At 40.5% G+C, this 15,593-nt stretch overlaps 1 pseudogene across 1 annotated transcript; it reads left to right on the forward strand.

The window, feature by feature from the left end:
• Nucleotides 9,508-10,393, forward strand: LOC108633471 (annotated as a pseudogene). Its single transcript, XR_001917094.1, has one exon. The product of XR_001917094.1 is annotated as a homeobox protein MSX-2 pseudogene (transcript).

Raw genomic sequence — 15,593 nt, forward strand, 5'->3', positions numbered from 1 at the left:
GAACTGCAGCAGACCAGGCCTCCCTGTCCATCACCAAGTCCCAGAGTTCACCCAAACTCATGTGCATCGAGTCAGTGATGCCATCCAGCCATTTCATCCTGGGTCGTCCCCTTCTCCTCCTGCCCCCAATCCCTCCCAGCATCAGAGTCTTTTCCAATGAGTCAGCTCTTCGCATGAGGTGGCCAAAGTACTGGAGTTTCAGCTTTAGCATCATTCCTTCCAAAGAAATCTCAGGGCTGATCTCCTTCAGAATGGACTGGTTGCATCTCCTTTCATACCAAGGGACTCTCAAGAGTCTTCTCCAATACCACAGTTCAAAAGCATCAATTCTTTGGCACTCAGCTTTCTTCACAGTCCAACTTTCACATCCATACAGGACCACTGGAAAAACCATAGCCTTGACTAGACGGACTTTTGTTGACAAAGTAATATCTCTGTTTTTGAATATGCTATCTAGGTTGGTCATGACTTTCCTTCCAAGGAGTAAGCGTCTTTTAATTTCATGGCTGCAATCACCATCTGCAGTGATTTTGGAGCCCCCAAAATAAAGTCTGACATTGTTTCCACTGTTTCTTCATCTATTTTCCATGAAGTGATGGGACCAGATGCCATGATCTTAGTGTTCTGAATGTTGAGCTTTAAGCCAACTTTTTCACTCTCCTCTTTCACTTTCACCAAGAGGCTTTTTAGTAGGGCTGAGCAATATTATATTGTATACATATATATATATATGTATATATATATGTATATATATCACATCTTCTTTATGAATTCCATTGTTGATGGGCATTTAGGGTGTTTCTATGTACTGTCTAATGTAAATGGTGCTGCAATGAACATTGGGGTATATGTGCCTTTTTGAATTATGATTTTCTCAGGGTATATGTCCCATAGTAGGACTGCTGAGCCATAAGGCAGTTTTATTTTTAGCTTTTTAAGGAACCCCCATACTGTTCTCCATAGTGGTTTTATCAATTTACATTTCCACCAACAGAGCAGCAGTATTGCCTTTTCTCCACAGCCTCTCTAGCATCTATTGTTTGTAGATTTTTTTTATGATGGCCATTCTGACCGTGTGAGGTGATATCTCACTGTTTTCACTTGCATTTCACAAATAATGAGCATTTTGTTGAGCATCTTTTCATGTGTTTGTTGACCATCTGTATATGTCTTCTTTGAAAAAAACTTCTGTTTAGGTCTTCTCCCTATTTTTTTCTATTTTACTGAGCTGCGTGAGCTGCTTGTATATTCTGGAGATTAAGTCTTTGTCAGTTGCTTTGTTTGCAAATATTTTCTCCTGTTCTAAGAGTTGTCTTTTCATCTTTATAATTTCCTGTGCAATGCGATGTCCCATTTGTTTACTTTTTATTTTCATTACTCTCGGAAGTGGGTCAAAAAAGATCTTGCTTTGATTTATATCAAAGAGTGTTCTGCCTATGTTCATCTCTAAGAGTTTTATAGTCTCCAGCCTTATATTTAGGTCTTTAATCCATTTTTTAATTTTTTGTATGATGTTAGAAAATGTTCTAATTTCATTATTTTACATCTAACTGTTCAGTTTTCCCAGCACTGCTTGTTGAAGAGTTTGTCTTTCTCCCACTGTATATTCTTGCATCCTTTGTTATAGATTAGATGACTATAGGTGCATGGGTGTGTTGCTGGGCTTTTGATCCTGCTCCATTGATCTAAATTTCTGCTTTTGCACCAGGACCTTACTGCCTTGATTACTGTAGTCTGTAGAATGATCTGAAGTGTTACTTTATTTTAAAAAGGTAAATAATCCTCTCTGTGAAGACAGAGAACATGTAGCCATTAGGAGGATAAACAGATTACTGTCCTTATCATGTACACATTAGCACTGCTCCATATGGTCACAGAACTTTTATTAACCTATTTCTGTCTGCTTGAAGTACATTTGCATTTGTTGAGAATGGAAAGGCTTTATTTGACATTTTAACGTAGGGGATAATCCACACATTCGGCTACCTGCAACTCCCATTACTGACTTGTGTGCTGACACCAGGATGCTGCCCTATGCAAAATGTTCGGAGTATAAACTGGAATGTTAGGTCCCTGAATCAAGGTAAATAAGAAGTGGACAAACAGGAGGTGTCAAGAGTGAACATCAACATTTTAGGAATCAGTGAACTAAAATAGATTGGAATGGGCAAATTTAATTCAGATGACCATTATATCTACTACTGTGGGAAAGAATTCCTTAGAAGAAATGAAGTACCCCTCATAGTCAACAAAAGAGTCCAAAATGCTGTATTTGGGTGCCAACTTAAAAATGATAGAATGATCTCTGTTTATTTTGAAGGCAAGCCATTCAAAACCATAATAATCCAAGTCAATGCCCCAACCAGTAATACTCAAGAAGCTGAAGATAAATGGTTCTATTAAGACATACAAGACCTTCTAGAATTAACACCCAAAAAAGATGTCCTTTTCATCATAGGGGACTGGAATGCAAAAGTAGAATGTCAAGAGATATTTGGAGTAACAGGCATAGTTGGTCTTGGAGTACAAAATAAAGCAAGGCAAAGACTAACATAGTTTTGCCAAAGGAGCACTCTGGTCATAGCAAACGCTCTCTTCCAACAACACAAATGATGACTCTACACATGGACATCTCCAGATGGTCAATACCAAAATAAAATAGATTATATTTTTTGCAGCCAAAGATGGAGAAGCTCCATACAGTCAGCAAAAACAAGACTGAGAGCTGACTGTGGATCACATCATGAAATCCTTACTGCAAAACTCAGAATTAAATTGAAGAAAGTAGGGAAAAGCATTAGACCATTCAAGTATGACCTAAATCAAACCCCTTACAATTATGCAGTGGAAGTGACAAATAGATTGAAGGGATTAAATGTGATAGACAGATTGCCTGAAGAACTATGAACGGAGGTTTGTAACATTGTACAGCAGGCAGTGATCAAGATCATCTGGATGAGAAAAAAAAGGGGGGGGGCAAAAAGGCAAAATGGTTGTCTGAGGAGGCCTTACAAATAGCTGAGAAAGGAAGAGAAGCAAAATGCAAAAGAGAAAAGGAGATATCCATTTGAATGAAAAGGATGAATGTTCCAGAGGACATTAAGGAGAGATAAGAAAGCCTTCCTCAGTGATCAGTGCAAAGAAATAGAGGAAAACAATAGAATGAGAAAGACTAAAGATCTCTTCAAGAAAGTCAGAGATACCAAGGGAACATTTCATGCAAAGATGGGCTCCATAAAGGACAGAAATGGTATGGACCTAACAGAAGAAGAAGATATTAAGAAGAGGTGGCAAGAATACATAGAAGAACTACACAAAGAACATCTTCTGACCCAGATAACCACAATGGTGTGATCACTCACCTCGAGCCAGACATCTTGCAATGTGAAGTCAAGTGGGCCTTAGAAAGCATCACTACAAACAAAGCTAGTGGAGGTGATGGAATTCCAGATGAGCTATTTCAAATCCTGAAAGATGATGCTGTGAAAGTGCTGCACTCAATATGCCAGCACATTTGGAAAACTCAGCAGTGGCCACAGGACTGGAAAAACTCAATTTTCATTCCATTCCCAAAGAAAGACAACGACAAAGAATGTTCATACCACCACACAATTAATTGCACTCATCTCACACACCAGCAAAGTAATGCTCAAAATTCTCCAAGCTAGGCTTCAATAGTACCTGAATGGTGAACTTCCAGATGTTTAAACTGGATCTAGAAAAGGCAGAGGAACCAGAGATAAAATTGCCAACAGCCATTGCATCATTTAAAAAGCAAGATAATTTCAGGAAAAAAAAAAAAAAAAAACCATTTACCTTTGCTTTATTGATTATGCCAAAACCTTGTATGTGTAGATCACAACAAACTGGAAAATTCTTAAAGAGATGGGAATACCAGACCACTTTACTTGCCTCCTGAGAAATCTCTATGCAGGTTCAGAAGCAACAGTTAGAACTGGACATGGAACTACAGACTGGTTCCAAAATGGGAAAGGAGTAGGTCAAGACTGCATACTCTCACCCTGCTAATTTGACTTATATGCAGAGTACATCATGTGAATACCAGCTGGAATCAAGTTTGCAGGGAGGAATGTCAATAGCCTCAGATATGCAGATAACACCACCTTTATGACAGAGTTAAAGAAGAACTAAACAGCCTCTTGATGAAAGTAAAAGAGGAGAGTGGAAAAGCTGGCTTAAAATTCTACATTCAAAAAACAAAGATCATGGCATCCAGTCACATCACTTGACAGCAAATAGATGGGGAATCAATGGAAACAGTGAGAGACAACTTTCTTGGACTCCAAAATCACTGTAAATGGTGAGTACAGCCATGAAACTAAAGGCACTTGCTCCTTGGAAGAAAAGCTATGACAAACCTAGGCAACATAGGTTTAAAAAGCAGAAACATTACTTTGCTGACAAAGGTCCATCTAATCAAAGCTATGTTTCTTCGTAGTCATGTATGGATATGAGAGTTGGAACATAAAGAAAGCTGAGGATCAAAGAATTGATGCTTTTGAACTGTTGTCTTGGAGAAGACTCTTGAGAGTCCCTTGGACTACAAGGAGATCCAATCAGTCCATCCTAAAAGAAATCAGTCTTGAATATTCATTGGAAGGATTGATGCTGAAGCTGAAACTCCAATATTTTGGCCACCTGATGGGAAGAATTGACTCATTTGAAAAGACTCTGATGCTGGAAGATTGGAAGAAGGAGGAAAAGGGGACAACAGAGGATGAGATGATTGGATGGCATCACTGACTCACTGGACATGAGTTTGAGTAAACTCCAGGTTTGGTGATAGACAGAAAAGCCTAGCGTGCTGCAGTCCATTGGGTAGCAAAGAGTTGGACATGACTCAGTGACTGAACTGTACTGAGAAATTGTCTTTGATATTCAGAAAACATTATCAATCCACTCTAATACCTAAAGTCTCCTACTCCTTATTTCTTCAGGGGCCAGAAGAGTTAGGCAAGGTCAAGAAGCTGTATGGACTTATTTTCTGGTCCCAGAATGTTGAACACTAGCATAATGCCAAGCCACATTTCACTCCTCTTTTCCCCTTCTGTCATCTGCCTAACCTGTTCTGAATATTGGGTAATTTTCTTTCCTTCTATGACACAAACCATCTATTTGGCAATAAATGTATCCTAGTGCCTAACATGAATAAAGGGGAAATAATTCAGAGGTTAAGAAACAAGGCTTTCTACATATCTGTGTCTCCTTTGCTGTCTCGCATACAGGGTCATCATTGCCATCTTTCTAAATTCCATATATATGTGTTAGTATACTGTATTGGTGTTTTTCTTTCTGGCTTACTTCACTCTGTATAATCAGCTCCAGTTTCATCCATCTCATTAGAACTGATTCAAATGTATTCTTTTTAATGGCTGAGTAATACTCCATTGTGTATACGTACAACAGCTTTCTTATCCATTCGTCTGCTGATGGACATCTAGGTTGTTTCCATGTCCTGGTGCACACGGATGATCCAGAGAGATGGTATGGGGTGGGAGGTGGGAGGGGGGGTTCATGTTTGGGAACTTATGTACACCTGTGGTGGATTCGTGTCGATGTATAGCAAAACCAATACAGTATTGTAAAGTAAAATAAAGTAAAAATAAAAATTAAAAAAAGAAAGAAAGAAACAAGGCTTTCAAACCAGGCAAATCTGGATGAATCTAAAGCACTGACCTTTGGCAAGTTCATTACTTTGGAGGCAGTGAGTTAATGTACAAAACTGGAATTACATGTTGTGGGAGCTGATTAGACAGTGCAGATTAAGTTACTTATCCTGAGTCTGGTATGGCGTATATTCAGAATAAATAGTAACAGTCTTGACTCTCTCTTTCTTCCCCTTAATATTGCTAGTGTGACTTTGTGTGATATTTTATAACTTATGCTATGTGCCCAGGGAATACAATAGAAAAAAAAAGTATGGCCTCAATTCCTTTAAGGTTAGGAAGAAGGAAAAACTAACTTCTTTGGAAAAAATTAGGTCCATTTTCATGATGAAATCATGATTACTGGTAGACCAATCTGGAGGAAGACAGAAGTAAGACTCAGTCAGTCAGTTCAGTCACTCAGTCGTGTCTGACTCTTGGTGACCGCATGGACTGCAGCACACCAGGCCTTCCTGTCCATCACCAACTCCCAGAGTTAACTCAAACTCATGTCCATTGAGTCAGGGATACCATCCAACCATCTCATCCTCTATCCTCCCCTTCTCATCCCACCTTCAATCTTTCCAAGCAACAGGGTCTTTTCAAATGAGTCAGCTCTTTGCCTCAGGTCGCCAAAGTATTGGAGTTTCAGCTTCGACATCAGTCCTTCCAAAGAATATTCCAGACTGATTTCCTTCACGATTGATTGGCTGGGTCTCCTTGCAGTTCAAGGAACACTCAAGAGTCTTCTCTAAGTACCATAGTTCAAAAGCATCAATTCTTTGCCAATCAGCTTTCTTTATAGTCCAGCTCTAACATCCATACATGACTACTGGAAAAACCAGAGCCTTGACTAGATGGATCTATGTTGGCAAAGTAAAATTTAAAAGTCTCTGCTTTTTAATATGCTGTCTACAGTGGTCATTGATCACTGAGGAAGGCTTTCTTACCTCTCATTGCTATTGTTTGGAACTCTGCATTCAGATGCTTATATCTTTCCTTTTCTCCTTTGCTTTTTGCTTCTCTTCTTTTCACAGCTATTTGAAAGGCCTCTCCAGACAGCCATTTTGCTTTCTTGCATTTCTTTTCCATGGGGATGGTCTTGATCTCTGTCTCCTGTACAATGTTACCAACCTCCGTCCATAGTTCATCAGGAACTCTATCTATCAGATCTAGTCCCTTAAACCTATTTCTCACTTCCACAGTATAATCATAAGGGATTTGATTGAGGTCATACCTGAACGGTCTAGCGGTTTTCCCTACTTTCTTCAATTTAAGTCTGAATTTGGCAATAAGGTGTTCACGATCTGAGCCACAGTCAGCTCCCGGTCTTGTTTTTGCTGACTGTATAGGGCTTCTCCATCTCTGGCTGCAAAGAATATGATCAATCTGATTTCAGTGTTGATCATCTGGTGATGTCCATGTGTAGTCTTCTCTTGTGTTGTTGGAAGAAGATGTTTGCCAAGACCAGTGTGTTCTCTTGGCAAAAATCTATTAGCCTTTGCCCTGCTTCATTCTGTATTCCAAGGCCAAATTTGCCTGTTACTCCAGGTATTTCTTGACTTCCTACTTTTGCATTCCAGTACCCTATAATGAAAAGGACATCTTTGGGGGATGTTAGTTCTCAAAGGTCTTGTAGGTCTTCATAGAACCGTTCAACTTCGGCTTCTTCAGTGTTACTGCTTGGGGCATAGACTTGGATTACTGTGATATTGAATGGTTTGCCTTGGAAACGAACAGAGATCATTCTGTCATTTTTGAGATTGCATCCAAGTACTGCATTTCAGACTCTTTTGTTGACCAGGATGGCTACTCCATTTCTTCTAAGGGATTCCTGCCCGCAGTAGTAGATATAATGGTCATCTGAGTTACATTCACCCATTCCAGTCAATTTTAGTTTGCTGATTCCTAGAATGTAAATGTTCACTCTTGCCATCTCCTGTTTGACCACTTCCAATTTGCCTTGATTCATAGACCTAACATTCCAGGCCCCTATGCAATATTGCTCTTTACAGCATCGAACGTTGTTTCTATCACCAATCATATCCACAACTGGGTATTGTTTTTGCTTTAGCTCCATCCCTTCATTCTTTCTGGAGTTATTTTTTCCACTGATCTCCAGTAGCATATTGGGCACCTACTGACCTGGGGAGTTCCTCTTTCAGTATCCTATCATTTTGTCTTTTCATACTGTTCATGGGGTTCTCAAGGCAAGAATACTGAAGTGGTTTGCCATTCCCTTCTCCAGTGGACCACATTCTGTCAGACCTCTCCACCATGACACTTGCATGGCCCCACACGGCATGGCTTGGTTTCATTGAGTTAGACAAGGCTGTGGTCCGTGTGATTAGATAGACTAGTTTTCTGAGATTACAGTTTCAGTGTGTCCACCCTCTGATGCCCTCTCTCAACACCTACCATCTTACTTGGGTTTCTCTTACCTTGGATGTGGGGTATCTCTTCACGGCTGCTCCAGCAAAGCGCAGCTGCTGCTCCTTACCTTGGACAAGGGTTATGTCCTCACTGCCGCCCCTCCTTACCTTGAACATGGAATAGCTCATCTCAGCCCTCTTGTGCTGGCGCAGCCACCGCTGCTTGGACCAAGGGAACATTTCATGCAAAGTTGGGCTTGATAAAGGACAGAATGGTATGAACCTAAAAGAAAGAGAAGATACTAAGAAGAGGTGGCAAGAATACACAGAAGAACTGTACAAAAAAGATCTTTACGACCAAGATAATCACGATGGTGTGATCACTCACCTAGAGCCAGACATACTGGAAGGTGAAGTCAAGGGGGCCTTAGAAAGCATCACTATGAACAAAGCTAGTGGCGGTGACAGAATTCCAGTTGAGATATTTCAAATCCTGAAAGATGATGCTGTCAAAGTGCTGCACTCAATATGCCAGCAAATTTGGAAAACTCAGACGTGGCCACAGGACTGGAAAAGGTCAGTTTTCATTCCAATCCCAAAGAAAGGCAATGCCAAAGAATGCTCAAACTACCACATAATGGCACTCATCTCACATGCTAGTAAAGTAATGCTTCAAAATTCCCTAAGCCAGGCTTCAGTAATACGTGAACCGTGAACATTCAGATGTTCAAGCTGGTTTTAGAAAAGGCAAAGGAACAAGAGATCAAGTTTCCAACATCCGCTGGATCATCAAAAAAGCAAGAGAGTTCCAGAAAACACCTATTTCTGTTTTATTGACTATGCCAAAGCCTTTGTGTGGATCACAATAAACTGGAAAATTCTGAAAGAGATGGGAATACCAGGCTACCTGACCTGCCTCTTGAGAAACCTATATGTCGGTCAGGAAGCAACAGATAGAACTGGACATGGAACAACAGACTGGTTCCAAATAGGAAAAGGAGGACATCAAGGCTGTATATTGTCACCCTGCTTATCTAACTTATACGCAGAGTACATCAAGAGAAACGTTGGGCTGGAAGAAGCACAAGCTGGAAGCAAGATTGCTGGGAGAAATATCAATAACCTCAGATATGCAGATGACACCACCCTTATGGCAGAAAGTGAAGAGGAACTAAAAATCCTCTTGTTGAAAATGAAAGAGGAGAACGAAAAAGTTGGCTTAAAGTTCAACATTCAGAAAACTATGATCATAGTATCTGGTCCTATCACTTCATGGGAAATAGATGGGGAAACAGTGGAAATAGTCAGGCTTTATTTTTCTGGGCTCCAAAATCACTGCAGATGGTGATTGCAGCCATGAAATTAAAAAACGCTTACTCCTTGGAAGGAAAGTTATGACCACTTAGATAGCATATTAAAAAGCAGAGCGAAAAACAGTTTGAGTCGCAGCTGCTGGGTTGCCAGCGGAGTCGCGCGCCCGGAGCTACGTAGGGCAGAGAAGTCATGGCTTCTCCGTCCAAAGGCAATGACCTGTCTTCGCCTGATGAGGAGGGCCCGGCGATGGTGGCCGGACCGGGCCCGGGGCCTGGGGGCGCCGAAAGGGCAGCGGAGGAGCGCCGCATCAAGGTCTCCAGCCTGCCCTTCAGTGTGGAGGCGCTCATGTCGGACAAGAAGCCGCCCAAGGAGACGTCCCCGCGGCCAGCCGAAAGCGCCTCCGCCTGGGCCACCCTGCGGCAGCTTCTGCAGCCTGGCCACGGCGTCCGGGAAGCTCACAGCCCCGGGCCGCTGGTCAAACCCTTCGAGACCGCTTCCGTCAAGTCGGAAAATTCAAAAGACGGAGCGGCGTGGATGCAGGAACCGGGCAGGTACTCGCCGCCGCCAAGACACATGAGCCCCACCACCTGCACCCTGCGGAAACACAAGACCAATCGGAAGCTGCGTACACCCTTTACCACTTCCCAGCTCCTCGCTCTGGAGCGCAAGTTCCGCCAGAAACAGCACCTCTCCATCGCAGAGCGGGCAGAGTTCTCCAGCTCTCTGAACCTCACAGAAACCCAGGTCAAAATCTAGTTCCAGAACCGAAGAGCCAAGGCGAAAAGACTGCAGGAGGCAGAACTGGAAAAGCTGAAATTGGCTGCAAAACCTATGCTGCCCTGGGGCTTCAGCCTCCCTTGCCCCATCAACTCTCCCCTGCAAGCAGCATCTCTATACGGTGCATCTTACCCTTTCCATAGACCTGTGCTCCCCATCCCGCCCGTCGGACTCTATGCGACGCCAGTGGGATATGGCATGTACCACCTATCCTAAGGAAGACCAGCTCAATAGACTTCGGGACGGATGTTTGTTTAAAAGCCTCCCCCTGCCCCGGCCCCCGCCCCCGGCCCGCCCCGACTCCAAGAAGACAGTCCCGCTCTGCAAAACCTTGCATACTCCACCCTCAGCCTCAGAGGCTAGATCGACAGGGCCACAGACATAGTTCGAATTGCTTCTTTTGACTGGAGACACCCAAGCCCTGTTTTCTTGATTAATCTGCCAGATGCACCCCCCCCTCCCTTTCATAAAGATTGGCTCTGACACTTTATATATATATATATATATATATATAAAATATAATACATTTTTATACAGCAGACATAAAAATCAAATTATTTTGAAAGGCAAAATTTATATATATATATATATATATCTTTTTTTCTCTATATTTCACCTTCCTAAAAGAGACTGCTTAAGTCTACCTGGTTTTTTGGGTTTTTTTTTCTTATGGGGGAGACAAATTATTTGCTGAAATTGCTGAAATCTGGTGATTTGGATGGAATAACTGACTTTAGCTTATGGAAAACAAACGTTAGAATTAGACATTACATGCATAAGGAGTAGATATGGAAAGATTCCTCCCAGGGAAGGGACACATCATGTTTTTGCATTTTTCATGTGCATTGAAAACTCACATAGATTGAAAATTCACTAGACATGACCCTATTTGGCCCTATATTTTTCCCCCCCTCTCCACCTTGTTTATTACACATTAGTAAGAGTTTTTGTAAGATCAATGAAAGATTAGAATCGTGAAGAGTCCTCCCAGGTAAGGTGGAAAATGAAGGTCCTTCCTAATTCCTCTCAAGGCTGTTGCTTAACTTCATTTCAGATAATTGGTGAGTGAAAACAGTGGAAACAGTGTCAGACTTTATTTTTGGGGGCTCCAAAATCACTGCTGATGGTGACTACAGCCGTGAAATTAAGAGACACTTACTCCTTGAAAGGAAAGTTATGATCAACCTAGACAGCATATTAAAAAGCAGAGACATTACTTTGCCAACAAAGGTCCAACTAGTCAAGGCTATGGCTTTTCCAGTAGTCATGCATGGATGTGAGAGTTGGACTGTGAAGAAAGCTGAGTGGCAAAGAATTGATGCTTTTGAACTGTGGTGTTGAAGGAGACTTTTGAGAATCCCTTGGACTGCAAGGAGATCCATCCAGTCCATTCTAATGGAGATCAGTCCTGGGTGTTCATTGGAAGGACTGATGCTAAAGCTGAAACTCCAATAGTTTGGCCACCTCATGTGAAGAATTGACTTATTGGAAAAGACTCTGATGCTGGGAGGGATTGAGGGCAGGAGGATAAGGGGATGACAGAGGATGAGATGGCTCGATGGCATCACCAACTCGAAGGACATGAGTTTGAGTGAACTCCGGGAGTTGGTGATGGAGAGGGAGGCCTGGCGTGCTGCAATCCATGGGGTTGCAAAGAGTCAGACACGACAGAACAACTGAACTGAACTGAACTGTTGAAGACCTACAAGACCTTCTAGAACTAACACCCCCAAAAGGTGTCCTTTTCATTATAGGGGACTGAAATGCAAAAGTAGAACATCAAGAAACACCAGGAGTAACAGGCAAATTTTGCCTTGGAGTACAGAATAAAGCAGGACAAATGCTAATAGTTTCACAAAGGAAAGCACTGGTAATAGCAAATGTTCTCTTCCAACAACATAAGAGAAGACTCTACACAGATAATTGGGGAGTGAAAAGTTAAAGCATGTTGGGAGGAATTGATTGTGGAATTTGCCAATTTTAACAAAATTTTAAAAGTTATTGGTAATAAGTTTCTCATTTTTATGCCCATAGTATGTATTATATTTATCAAACAGAAATTTATCAATTTGATTCACCATTAATAAATAAGCCAACTTATTAATTTGTTCATTTTTTTCTATCTTGCATTTTAACTTTTAAAAACTTTCATTATTTTTGTTGAAATACAGTTGATGTACAACATTACACTTTACAGGTTATACAATATAATGATTCACAATTAGTAAAGATTGTACTTCAGTACTCTTGCCTGGAAAATCCCATTGACGGAGGAGGCTGGTGGGCTGCAGTCCATGGGGTCGCTAAGAGTCGGACACGACTGAGCGACTTCACTTTCACTCTTCACTTTCATGCATTGGAGAAGGAAATGGCAACCCACTCCAGTGTTTTTTCCTGGAGAATCCCAGGGACGGGGGAGCCTGGTGGGCTGCCATCTATGGGGTCGCACAGTCGGACACGACTAAAGCCACTTAGCAACAGCAGCAGCAGCAGTACTCCATTTTTAGTTATTATAAAATATTTGCTCTAGTCCCTGTATTGTGCAATATATCCTTGCAGCTTATCTTATACCTAATTGTTTGTACCTCTTAATTCCATATCCCTACACTGCACCTCCCCACTTTCATCTCCCTAGTGGTAACTGCTAGTTTTGTCTATATATCTATGTGTCAACATCTTTTTTGCCATATTCATTAATTGGTCATATTTTTATAGATTTCACATATAAGTGATATGCAGTATTTGTCTTCCTCTCCCTCTCACTTAGCATAATACCCTCCAGTTCCATCCATGTTGCTACAAATGGAAATATTGAACCCTTTTTTATGGTTGAGTACTATTCCACTGTGTGTGTATGTGTGTGTGTGTGTGAGTATCACATCTTCTTTATTCATTCATCTGTTGATGAACACTTGGGTTGTTTCCATATTTTAGCAGTTGTAAATAATGCTGCTATATGTTGGGGTGCATGTCTCCTCTTGAATTAGTGTTTCCTTTTTTTTTTCTTTTTTTTAATATATACTCTAGAGTGGAATTACTGGCTCAAATGGTAGTTTAGCTTTTTGGGGCTCATAGGGTAGTTTAGTTTTTTGGGAAGCCACGGAAATGTTTTCCCCACTGTTGTTATTCCCACCAACACTGTAGGAAGATTCCTTTCCTCCAAATCCTCACCAACATTTGTCTTTGCTCTTTTTGATGATAGCCATTCTGACAGATGTAAGATGAATTACTGTAGTTTTCATTTGCATTTCCCTGATGCCTAGTGACATTGAGCACCTTTTCATGTGTGTAATGACTGTCTGCATTTCCTTTGGGAAAATGTCTAGTCAGTTCATTTTTCTCTATATTTGTTTTCTGTTTTAGTGTTTTCTGCTTTTCCTTTATAATTTTAAATTTTGATTTCTTTCCATTTTACAGCATTTTGGTATAGACACTTAGGTTGATTTTTAGCTTTCCTTCTTTTCTAATATATTAATTTGAAGCTCCATGTTTCCCTATAGGCCCTGCATTAGTTGCACCCACATGTTCTGTCATATTTTTACTCTTATTAAAATCAAAATAGTTTCTAATTTCCACTTTGACTTCTTCTTTGATTCACAGGTTACTTAAAAGTGAATTACTTAGTCTCCAAATATTTGGAAATTTTCTAGTTATCTATTATTAAGCTTTAATTAATTCCACTGTGTTTAAAGAACACACTGTATATAAGATTTAAATGCAATATATTTTTAAAATATTTGCTCTGCAACTTAGAAAATATTTCTTTCAGAAAATATTAAAATATTTTTACTATGATGTATATTCTCAAGTGTTGGTATATTCTATCAGGGCAATTGTTCTAGTTTGCTAATCATGTTGTTTAAATATCCCATATATTTACTGTTTTGTGTTTGTATTTTTTATCAGTAGAGATAGATTTCTTGAAATCTTCAAGTGTGATTATTGATTTGTCTCTCTCTTTCTTTATTGCCATACATTTTTGCTTTATGTATTTGAGGCTATAAGGTAGTTCAATACAGATAGAAATAATTTACATGTTTTGGTTTGAATGATGTATTTATCATTATGAACTGTCCCCCTTTATCTTATTTATTGCTTGCTGCTTTAAAATCTACTTTGTCTGTTATTAATATACAACTTCTTTTAGTTTTTGCATGGTATTGTTTTCCTTTTTTCACTTTCAATCATTACGTGTCTTTTTTTTTGTTGGAGTATAGTTAATTTACAATATTCTGTTAGTTTCAGGTGCACAGCAAAGTGAATCAGTTATACTTGTACATATATCCACTCTTTTAAGATTATTTTCCCATATAGGCCATTACAGATTATTGAAGAGAGTTCCCTGTTTAATACAAAAGGTGCTTATGGTTCATAGTTTTCTATTTTATATAAATATATTTGTCTGACAAGATGGCAGAGTAGAAAGACATGCACTCATCTTCTCCTGTGAGAATTCCAAAATTTCAACTAATTGTTGAAAAACCATCAGTAAAAGAATGTTGAATTCCACCAAAAAAAAAAAAAGATATCCCATGTCCAAGGGCAAAGGAGAAGCTGCAACAAGATGGTAGGAGGGCCAAAATCATGTTTAGAATCAAATGCCAGAGTTGCTCAGAGGGCTAAAACAAAACCTTGTGTGCACCAGGACCCAGGGACCCCACAAGAGACTGACCCAGACTCGCCTCTGCGATTTTGAGTGTCTCCTGTGGAGGCATGTGTCAGCAATCGCCTGCCATGGGGACAGGGGCTCTGGCTGCAGCAGACCTGGGAGGCACAGTGTGTGAGCCCTGGTATAGAGCCGCAAAGTAAACAATCCACATGCTGGAAAACAATTATACCAAAGAAGTTCTCACACTGTTGTGAAATTTCTGAGACCTACAACAGATATCCCAACCTGGGGAGCCCGCAAATGGACTAAGAACCCCCAGGGAATTTGACTTTGAAGGCTAGTGGGATTTGATCACAGAACTTCCACAGAACTAGGGAAACAGACTCTTGGAGGGCACAAGCTAAAAAGAGGTGACCCTGAAGAGACTGAGCCAGAGTTGCCTATGAGTCTACAGGAGTCTCTGGAGGAGGTGCGGATTTACAGCAGCTGCTATGGGGTCATTGAAAAATGCATATTACCATATGTAAAATAGATGACAAATACGAGTTCGATGCATGAAGTAGGGCACAAAAAGCTGGTGCTCTGTGAAAAATCAGAGGGATGGGGAGGGGATGGATGTGGGAGGGGGGTTCAGGATTGGGGGACACATGTGCACTTGCCGCTGATTCATGTTGATGTAGGGCAAAAGCCATCACAATATTGTAAAGTAATTATCCTCCAATTAAAATTAATCTTTAAAAAAGAAATAGGTTTAACATACTATGTTCATGGATTATGTAGCTCAATATAGCAAAGTTCAATTCTCCAAATATTGATCTATATATATAATCCAGTTCCTATCAAAATTCTACCAAG

The sequence above is a fragment of the Capra hircus genome, chromosome 2, assembly GCF_001704415.2.
Source record: "Capra hircus breed San Clemente chromosome 2, ASM170441v1, whole genome shotgun sequence".
Classification (NCBI taxonomy): domain Eukaryota; kingdom Metazoa; phylum Chordata; class Mammalia; order Artiodactyla; family Bovidae; genus Capra; species Capra hircus.